The following is a 10,286-nucleotide window of genomic DNA, read 5'->3' as shown; positions in this document are numbered from 1 at the left end:
CAGGAGGTGAAATTCTGAAATCTGTAAGACCTAAACTGTAAAAATATGAAAACTGAGAAACAAAGACCACTGGAATAAATGGGAAAGCATGAACTCATGTTTTGGATCAAAGTCTGTGTCAGTCTGACTTAATTTAAGTAATTTTTCAGCCTAATTTCAATAACCATTTATCCCCAAGAACCAGACGAGCCAACTTTAAAGTTCTTATTGCAAAAATCATGCAAGAACAACAAAAAGAAACCAGCGAAATTCTGAGGGAGCAATGAGGGCAATACTCCCTTACCAGTCAGGAAAATATCAAGCTAGATAGTAATTAAAAACCGCCACAGGTGCACGAGAACCAGATCCTACAACAGAAATAGGTTCCAATGCATGTAGAGATTTAGTACTGATTCAGGTGATTTTAAGTGATGGGGAATAGATGAAGTTTAGGAAGATTCTGGAAAGATGGTGATGTGATGTAGCTATTTTTTAGAAGTTTATGTATTTATTTTTGAGAGAGACTGAGACAGCATTAGCAGGGGAGGGGCAGAGAGAGAGGGAGAGGGAGCATCCCAAGCAGGCTCCACGCCATCAGCACAGAGCCCAATGTGGGGCTTGATCCCATGAAACTGAAGTCATGACCTGAGCCAAAACCAAGAGTCAGACACTCATCCAACTGAGGCACCTAGGTGCCCCTGATGTATTTTAGAATCCCAGAGTCTAAAGGCTTGCAACTTCCAGGAAGAATAAGGACTGTCAATGACACACAATTTTGGCCAATTTGGGCTCTTAGCACAGTAGCTGCTGCTACTAGTAGTAGCCAGTAGTAATAGTAGTTGCTACTCCTCCACGAGCCACATTCATGGAGAAGCTCGCAGCAGCTTGTAGGAACCTGGTGGGCAAAAAGATCCTGTTCAAATGCCAGGAATCTGTGATCTGATTGCCACTTCTACCAGAAGTGGGCAGCTGCCGTTGTACCTCCCCTCACGGTTGCAAGCCTCTACAGCTGGGGGTGAAGTGACTGCCAGGGGATTTTTAAAGGGCCGGAATGCTCCCTGTCCCCCTCATTCTTCACTTTTTCCCCTTTGTGAGCCAGACATTAAAAACTAGGATATTCAGGGGCGCCTGGGTGGCGCAGTCGGTTAAGCGTACGACTTCAGCCAGGTCACGATCTCGCGGTCCGTGAGTTCGAGCCCCGCGTCAGGCTCTGGGCTGATGGCTCGGAACCTGGAGCCTGTTTCCGATTCTGTGTCTCCCTCTCTCTCTCTCTGCCCCTCCCTGTTCATGCTCTGTCTCTCTCTGTCCAAAAAAATAAATAAACGTTGAAAAAAAAAAACTAGGATATTCAAAAAAATGATTGTTTACATAGAGAAAATTAGAAAGTGACCATGCATACCCAGGGAAAGGCTCACGAGAGACCTGAGAAGCCCTGAAGTTTACACCTCAGGCCGATCCTCAGCAGACACAGCCTGCAACAATCTAAGGAACAGACACAATAACCAAGAAAACCAACAAACCCTGGGAAAGAGGGGGAGAATCTGATTCCCAGAGTTATTATCAGATTCAAGTGTCCAGTGTTCAAAAAACCACAAGGCATATAAAACCAGGAAAATACAGGGCGAAGGAAAAAATAAATCAACATAAATTGTCCCTGAAAGACCCAGTGGCAGGTGCAGTAGACAAAGACTTTAAGACAACTGTGTTTTAAAGACATTCAAAAGAACTACAGGATGTAGAGAAAGTCAAGAAAATGTGTGAACAAAATGGAAATAAAAAGAGACCTAAAGAAAAAAAAATTTGGGCACAGAATTGCACAGAAAAACACAGTAACGGAAATGAAAATTTCATGAGAGGGTTCAAAGGCAGATTTGAGCAGGCGGAAGAAAGAATCAGCAAACTTGAAGATGATGGAAATTTTCCAGTCTGAAGAACAGAAAGAAAGAAAAACTGAAGAAAAGTGAGCAGAATCTAAGGGACCTGTGTGACACCATTAAAAAGACCAATATACACATTGTGGGAGTCCCAGGAGAGAGAAAGAAGTGGAGAATATATGAAGAAATAATGGCTGAAAACTTGTCAAACTTGATAAAAGGCATGTAGATAAACATTCAAGAAGCTCAATAAACTCCAAGTAAGAAAAACTCAGACCCACTGAAACACATTATAATCAAGTTCTCAGAAGCCAAAGAGAATCCTGAAAGCCTCAGAAAAGCAAATTATCACATACAGGGGGTGAGGAGGGTTCCTCAATAAGATAATCAAAAGACTTCTCATTAGAACTTTGGAGGCCAGAAAACAGCCAATATATTCAAAGTGCTTCAACAACAGCAACAATGGTCAACCGAGAACCTTATATCCAGCAACACTGTCTTTCAAAAGTGAAGAAGTTACAATGTTCCTAGGTAACAAAAGCTAACAGTTCACGATCACTAGACATGTCCTGCAAGGTGAAACATGAAGAGACTAGACAATAGCTTGAAGCCATACTGAGAAACAAAGATTTCAATAAAAGTCAGTAAATATATGGACAACTATAAAAGCCAGTATAACTATAACAGTGTTTTCTAATAGTACTTTTTGCTTTCTACATGATTCAAGAGACTAATACATTTGGGGTGCCTGGCTGGCTCAGCCAGTAAAGCATGTGACTCTTTTTTTTTTTTTTTTTTTTTTTTTTAACGTTTATTTATTTTTGGGACAGAGAGAGACAGAGCATGAATGAGGGAGGGGCAGAGAGAGGGAGACACAGAATTGGAAACAGGCTCCAGGCTCTGAGCCATCAGCCCAGAGCCCGACGCGGGGCTTGAACTCACGGACCGCGAGATCGTGACCTGGCTGAAGTCGGACGCTTAACCGACTGTGCCACCCAGGCGCCCCTAAAGCATGTGACTCTTGATCTTGGCGTTGTGAGTTCAGGCCCTACACTGGGCATAGAGCTTAATAAAAAAGAGAGAGAGAAAGACTAATACATTTAAAGAAAAACTATTTGTGTAAACGTAGTATTACTGTAATTTTGATTTATGACTCCAAATTTTGTCTTCTATGTAACTTAAAAGATTAATGCATTTAAAAAAAAAAACACAGGGGCTCCTGGGTGGCTCAGTCGGTTAAGCGTCCGACTTCAGCTCAGGTCACGATCTCGCAGTCCGCGAATTCGAGCCCCGCGTCGGGCACTGGGCTGATGGCTCAGAGCCTGGAGCCTGCTTCCGATTCTGTCTCTCTCTCTCTCTCTCTGCCCCTCCCCCGTTCATGCTGTGTCTCTGTCTCAAAAATAAATAAATGTTAAAAAAAAATTTTTTTTTAAATAAAAAAAACCACAGTAGTTTATGTTTTTGGGTACACAATAAAGAGGCAGCTTTGTGACATTAATAACCAAAAGGGATGGGGGTGGGGCTGTAAAGACACAGAGGGATTTTTTTGGTTTTTTTTGTTATTGAAGTTAAGCTGGTATAAATTCAAATTAGTGTTATAACTCTAGGATGTTAAATGTAATCCCCAAGCTAACCATGAAGAAAACAGCTGTAGAATATACACAAAAGGAAATGAGAAAGGAATTTAAACATCTCATTACAATAAAAAAATAAACTAAACACAAAAGAAGACAGGAATGCAGGAAATTAAGGACAAAAAAGCTGTAAGGCATGTAGAAAACAGCACAATAAATTTCCTCCTTTTCAAAATTACTTTAAATGTAAATGGATTTAACTCCATTCAAAAGGCAGAGATCAGCAGAATAAATAAAACATGATCCAACATGGATGGACCTAGAGGGTATTATACTAAGTGAAATAAACCAGAGAAAGACAAATATCATGATTCCACTCATATATAGAATTTAAGAAACAAATGAACAAAGAAACAAACAAATCAGACTCAAATACAGACAACAAATTAATGGTTGCCAGAGCAGAGTGTGGGGAGAGGATGGGTGAAATAGATAAAGGGGACTAAAAATACACTTATCTTGAGCACAAAGTTATAGAATTGTTGAATCATCATATTGTACATCTGAAACTAATAACACTGTATGTTAATTATACATCAATTAAACGCACACACGATTCAACTAGATGCTGTCTACAAGAGACTCACCTGAGTTCCAAAGACACAAACAGGTTGAAATTAAAAGGATAAAAAAAAAAAAAAAAAAAAAAAAAAAGATATTCCAGGGAAATTGGGAGACTTTAATACCCCAACCACAATAATGGACAGGACAACCAGACAGAAGATAACTAAGGAAATATAGGATTCAACACAGTGAGCAAATCTAGCAGATGTATAAGCAACACTCTACACAACAGAATACACATTCTTCTCAAATGCCGATAGGGCATTTTCAAGGAGAGACCATAAGCCACAAATTAGTTTCAACAGATTTTAAAAGATATAATACAAAGTATCTTCCTTGATTACAACACGATGAATTTAAAAATCAGTAACAAAAAATTGGAAAAGTCACAAAATTGAGAAAATTAAACATCATATTTTTAAACCACCAATCAATCAGAGAGGTCAAAGGGAAATTAGAAAATACTTAAGAGATGAATGAAAATGAAAGCACAACATGCCAAAACTTATGGAACACAGCAAAAGTGGTACTAAGGGGGAAATTTAGGGCTATAAATGCTCACATTAAAAAACAAGGTGGGGTTCCTGGGTGCCTAGTTAGTTGAGCATCCAACTCTTCCCAGTTCAGATCATGATCTCACAGTTGTGGGGTCAAGCCCTGCATTGGGCTCTGCACTGGCCATGGAGTCTGCTTGAGATTCTCCCTCTCCTCCGTCTCTACCCTTGCTTGTGTGTGCGCACGCACTCTCTCTAAAACACAAACAAAACAACAAGAAAAAGGGCGTCTGGCTGGTTCAGTTGGTGGAGCATGCAACTCTTCATCTTGGGGTTGTAGGTTTGAGTCCCAAACTGGGTGAGAGATTACTTGGAAAAAAATAAAGTCTTGGGGTCCCTGGGTGGTTCAGCTGGTTAAGCGTCTTTGTCTCAGGTCATGTTGTCACAGTTCATGGGCTTGAGCCCTGCATTGGGGTCTGTGCTGACAGCTCAGAGCCTGGAGCCTGCTTTGGATTCTGGGTCTCCCTCTCTCTCTGTCTGCTCCCCCCATGCCCTGCTCATGCTTTCTGAAAAATAAACATTTAAAAAATAAAAAATAAAGTCTCAGGGCACCTGGGTGGCTTCATCTGTTAAGCTCAGGTCATGATCTTGGGGTGAGTGTGAGCCCTGAATCAGGCTCTGCACTGACAGTGTGGGGCCTGCTTGGGATTCTCTCTCCCCTCTGTCCCTGTCTTGCTCACTCTCTCTCAAAATAAATAAACTTTCTAAAAATGTCTTAAAAAAAAAAACCAAGAAAAATATTAAATCTACAACCTAATTTTACAACTAAAGAAACTATAAAAGGTACTAAACCCAAAGTGAATGGGTTGGAATGGAATGATAAAGATTGAGAGATCAATGAAATAGAGAATATAAAAACAATAGAGAAAAGTCAACGAAACCAAAAGTTGTTCTTTGAGAAGATCAAAAAACTGAAAAACCTTTAGCTAGCTAGACTAAAAAAGAGGGAGAAGACTCAAATTATTAAAATCAGAAATGAAAGTGAAATTCTACAGAAATAAAAAGGACTAGGGTGCCTGGGTGACTCAGTCCTTAAGCATCTGACTTTGGCTAAGGTCAGATTATGGTTCCTGAGTTTGAGTCTCACATCAGGTGAGCACAAGCCCTGCTTCGGGTAAACCCCGCTTCTGTCTCTTCTCTCCTTCCCTCTCTCTGCCCCTCACTCACTTGCACCCTCTCTCAAAAAAATAAAAAGGACTTTAAGAGAATCATATGGTTACAGGCATTGAGTAATATATAGAATTGTCCAATCAATATGTTTACACCACTATATTGGGGGACCTGGTTGGCTCAGTTGATGGAGTATGCAACTTTTGATCTTGGGGATGTGGGTTCAAGACCCACAATGCGTGTAGAGATTACTCAAAAAAATTTTTTTAATAAAATTTTTAAAATAACTTAAAACCACTATAGACATTGCTGAGAGAGAGAGAGAACTATGAACAATTGTATGCCAACAAATTAGATAACCTAGATGAAAGAGACAAATTCCTAGAAACACAAAACCTACCAAGACTCAATCACAAAGAAAATCTGAATAGACCTATAAATAGTAATGCATTGAATCAGTAATGAAAAAAAAAAAAACTCTCCCAACAAGGAAGAGCCTGGTGGCTTCACTGGTGAACAAAATACCAGCAAACAGAATTCAAGAGCACATTAAAAGGATTATACATCCTGATCAACTGGGGTTTATTCCTGGAATGCAAGGAAAGATCAACATATAAAAATTGATCAACACAATATGCTACATTAACAGAATGATGGAAGAAAAAACTCACGATCATCTCAAACGATTCAGAGAAAGCATATGGCAAAATACACCTTTTCATGATTAAAAATAAAAAAACCAAACACTTAAAAACTAGGAAGATAACTATAATATAATAAAAGCCATATATGAAAAACCCACAGTGGGTACTTGGGTGGCTCAGTGGGTTAAGTGTCTGACTTCATCTCAGGTCATGATCTCATGGTTCATGGATTCAAGCTCTGCATCAGGCTCTGTACTGACAGCTCAGAGTCTGGAGCCTGCTTCGGATTCTGTGTGTCCCGCTCCTGTTCTGTCCTGTCTGCCCCTCCCCTGTTCGCTGTCTCTCAAAATAATAAACATTTAAAATTTTAAAAAATAAACATTAAAAAATAAAAAGAAAAAGCCACAGTGAACCTCATACTCAATATTGGAAAACTGAAAGCATTTACTCAAAGATCAGGAACTAGGCAAGTATGCCTGCTTTAACCACTTCTAATTTAACAGTACTGAAAGTTCTAGCCAAAGCAATTAGGCAAGAAAAACAGAGAAGTCACTCGGATTGGAAAGGAATAAGTAAAATTAGCTTTTTTCAGATGATATGATCTTATATGTAAAAAACTCTGAAGATTCCACAAAAACACTGTCTGAATAATGAATTCAAAGTAGCCAGATACAAAGTCAACACACAAAAATTAGTTGCATTTCTATACACTAACAATGAACAATCCAGAAAAGAAATTAAAAACCAATTCCATTTAAAATGGCATCAAGGTGGGGCACCGGGGTGGCTCAACTGGTTAAGTGTCTGATTCTTGGTTTCAGCTCAGGTAATGGTCTCACAGTGCATGGGTTTGAGCCCTACATTGGGCTCTGTGCTGTCAGTGCAGAACATTCTTGGGATTCTTACTCTCCCTCTTTTTTAAAATGGATAAATAAACTTAAAATAAGAGTAAATTTTTAAAAAATTAGGGGCGCCTCGGTGGCTCGGTTGGGCGACCGACTTTGGCTCAGGTCATGATATCGTGGTCTGTGAGCTCGAGCCCCGCAGTGGGCTCTGTGCTGACAGCTCAGAGCCTGGAGCCTCTTTCAGATTCTGTGTCTCCCTCTCTCTCTGACCTTCCCCCATTCATGCTCTGTCTCTGTCTCTAAAATGAATAAACGTTAAAAAAAAAAAAATTAAAAAAAATTAAACAGCATTGGTCTTACTGTCAACAACTAGTCTGCTTCAGATCTCCCAAACCCCTTTTTCTCTACCCCTCCCTTACTTGCACTCCAAAGTAAACATTAAAAAAAAAAAAAAAAAAACTATCCTAAAATTCATATGGAATCTCAAGGGATACTGAATAGCCAAAACAATCTCAAAAAAAAAAAAAAAAAAAAAAAAACTGGAGGACTCATACTTCCTGATTTCAACACTTACTACAAAGCTATAGTAATCAAGAGTGTGGTACTAGCATAGAGAGACACATAGACCAATGGAATACAGAGAGCCCAGAAACAAACCCTCACATGTATAGTCAAATGATTTTTGACAAGGTTCCAAGAACGTTCAATGGGGAAAGGACAATCTACTCAGCAAATGGTGCTGGAAAACTAGATATCCACATGCTAAAGAATGATGCTGGACCCTTCAATAACACCATATTGCAAAAGCTTCTTAACATTAGGTTCGGCAGTGATCTCTTGGTATGACACCGGAGGTATAGGTAAAAAAAGGGAAAAACAAACAAACTGAACTTCATGAAAATTTTTAAATGTTATGCATCAAAAGACAATGGACACCTAGCTAGCTTAGCGGGAACAGCATGTGACTCTTGATCTCAAGGTCGTGAGTTCAAACCCCACGTTGGTTGTAGAGATTACTAAAAAAATAGTAATAAAAAAAAAAGACACTATCAACAGAGTAAAAAGGGAACCCAAGAATGGGAGAAAATATTTCCAAATCATATGATTTTATATATATATATATATAAACAAACTCAAGAGAAAAAACATCTTCAAAAGTGGGCCAAGGATTTGAACATTTATCCAAAGAAAATCTCCAAATGGCCAAGTGCATCAAAAGTTGTATTGCTAATCCTTAGAGAAATGCAAATCAAAACTACAAGGTACCACCTCACACCCATCAGGATGGCTACTATCACAAAACCAGAAAGCACATTTTGGCGAGGACATGGAGAACCTGGAATACTGGTGCACTGTGGTGGGAAAATCTGGTGCAGCCACTGTGGAAAACAGTATGAAGTCTCCCCAAAACATTAAAAAACAGCTATTCCACTTCCAGTTACAGACCCAAAAGAATTGAAAGCAGGATCTCAAAGAGATACCTGCACACACACGTTCATAGCAGCATTAATCACAATAGCTAAAACATGGGAGCAACCCAAAGTGTCCACTGATGTGGCATATACATACAGAACAGTATTCAGCCTTAAAAAGGAAATTTAATACGCTACAACATGGATGAAACTTTAGGTCATCATACTAAGTGAAATAAGCCAATCACAAAAAGACAAATTCTGTAGGATCCCACTTACATGAGACACTTAAATCACAAAGGCAGAAAAGTATAATGGTAGTTGTCACGAACCAAGGAGAGAATGGGGAGTTATTATTAAATTGGCCTAGTTTCATGTTTAAAAATCAAAAGAGTTACAGGGATGAAATGTAGTGACAGTTGCATAAGAATGTGAACGTATTTAATACCACTTAACTATACACTTCAAAATGGTTAAGATAACTATTATATGTGTATTTTTTACAATTAAAAAAAAGAAAAATAAATGAAGTTCAGATGGATCAAACACCTGTCAAACACAAAAAGGAAAAGTATTACAAGATTAACATAACCACATACAAATTTTGCTTGACAAAATGCCAGTAACAAGGTAAAATTAAGACAAAAGATTTGTGATTTCTAATTGCAAAGTGAATTTTCTAAATGCTAGAGCTATTAAATAAGAAACACAGGCAAAAGACAACATAAATGGCATAACAGATCACAAAATATTCAACCTTAATAAATGAAATTTAAACTACAAGGAAACCTCACTTTTCTTCCATTAGTTTGGCAAAGGTCAAAAAGTTTACTGGCATGAGTGTGAGCAACTAGGCATCCTCCTATCTTGGGGAGCAAGGTTGAGTAAACTTCTGCAAGATGGTAAGAGCAAAATGTCCTCTTTTACCTCACTCCTAATTATTTACCTTCTAGATTCAAAAATGTCCAAAGATACAGGGGTTACTTAAATGAATTCTCATATATACATAGATAGGATATATATGTGATATGATGTGTGTATATGTGCATATATACACATCAGTGCACCGGCCAGAGGCCAGTTTGTCGTGGGATTTCCCGAGGAGCTTAAACAAAACTGGATTGTAACACTGACCACTGACACCAGCAGCCTTCTTGTTTCCTCACTGTCCACATTGGTTAAATATACATATGGAGTTTATCTATATCCATAGATGTAATACTACGGTACTATCATAAAGAATGTAAATGGTCAGATAAATGTTTCAAAGATACATGGTTCAGTGAAAATGGAAGATACAGTGAAGGTTTATAGTATACTCTTTTGCTTAGAAATAGGAAGTGATATAAACATACGTAATAACATATGCACAGAATATTTTGGAAGAATATACAAGAAACTGGTAACTAGTTGATCCTGGGGAGAGGAGTTGGGAGGTCAGGACAACAAGATGACTTACTTCACAAACTCTTTGTGCTGTCTCAAAAGAGGATTTTATCCCTTTTTAAATAATCCAAAAGCAAAATTCAGATTCAGGGTTCACTTTAGTTTTTAAATATTGTAAGTCTTTCCTAGGATTGAATAATCAAATGTTTTGAGTCAAATGCTATTAATTCAGAACCAGGTCTGATATTTCTAAACTTGTGATTATATAAAGTATATACATTTGA

This window comes from Prionailurus viverrinus, chromosome E3 (assembly GCF_022837055.1).
Source record: "Prionailurus viverrinus isolate Anna chromosome E3, UM_Priviv_1.0, whole genome shotgun sequence".
Taxonomy (NCBI): domain Eukaryota; kingdom Metazoa; phylum Chordata; class Mammalia; order Carnivora; family Felidae; genus Prionailurus; species Prionailurus viverrinus.
The sequence above is the reverse complement of the archived record's forward strand: the minus strand, read 5'-3'. Positions refer to the sequence as shown.